A 1,146-nucleotide genomic window follows, 5' to 3' on the forward strand; every position below is an offset into this window, starting at 1 on the left:
TCCTCTCGTTTCACGACACCTTCCTTGATTTTCTGCTGGATCCCTTCCCCAACCTCATTCTCGTTCTGGTACACGTAGGCACAGTCAAAGTGCCGGTACCCAGCGTCGATGGCAGCCATCACTGCAGCTGCTACTTGCCCTGGTTGGGACTGAAAGAAGAGGGTTAAAATCCCAAATCAAAGCATTCAGGCCATTTTCCAGTTATCTAGAAACTAAGGAAACACATACAAAGATGTTTTAAGAAGTGTTCTTCCATCTGGTGTTTTTACAGCTGTATTCATCTTACAATGCAGGCTCCAGGGCTGGAAACCAGTCTCCAAGTATTTATCCACAGCCCCACTCCCAGCCAGGGCTCAGCCAAACAGCTCTGCAGAGCCCCAAGCACCAGAAGTTCTGCAGAGGTGGACCAGGGGGATGGCATTTTGTGCCTGGGAGCACTGCAATGCCCCTTGCCCAGAACTCCTTGCTTCCTCGTGCCGTGTCTGAGATGAGAAGCAGCAACTGCCCACCCAGGAGAGTTTTAGTGTGATGGAGGGGCAAGGGTCCACATCTTAGTCATCCACATCACCAGGGTGCACTGTGCCTCGCTTCAGCCCAGCTCCCCCCCTGGGCACATCCCACCCCTCATCTGAGAGTTACACCTGCTGCTTCCTTCAGAGCTGGACGTTTCCATGTGTTTCTCTACCCTGCAAGGGCACGTAAGAGCTGTGCACAAAGAAGCGCTGGCACGTCTTGTTCAGACAAACCCAGCAATGTTTGTTCTCAGGCATGGCAGGGAACAACGTTTGATTTCGCAGTCACCAGAACAGCGGTCCGTATCTCTTTTGTCAGAACTTGTTTGAAACGCATGAACTGTTTTCTAAAGCCACATCTCATTGCCGAGCGCTTCAAGGCAACCTCACCCTGGGCTGCAGTGACTGACTGGGCACAGAGGCAGCAGCACGCAAACCTTCGCTGCGGGCTGGGGTGGCCGGGGAGCGGGAGGAGAGGGGCTCGGGACGTCGCTGCAGCCCAAAGGGGATCCGCGCTCCCCCGCGGGGAGGGACGGGGTCACCTCCCGAGGGCCCCGCTTCCCGCGGGGATGGGGAGCGGCAGGAAGGACGAGGAGCACGGGACAACAGCCCCAAAGCAGCGCGGGGCTCCTCC

The sequence above is a fragment of the Chaetura pelagica genome, unplaced genomic scaffold (genome assembly GCF_000747805.2).
Source record: "Chaetura pelagica isolate M959 unplaced genomic scaffold, ChaPel_1.0 scaffold117, whole genome shotgun sequence".
NCBI lineage: Eukaryota > Metazoa > Chordata > Aves > Apodiformes > Apodidae > Chaetura > Chaetura pelagica.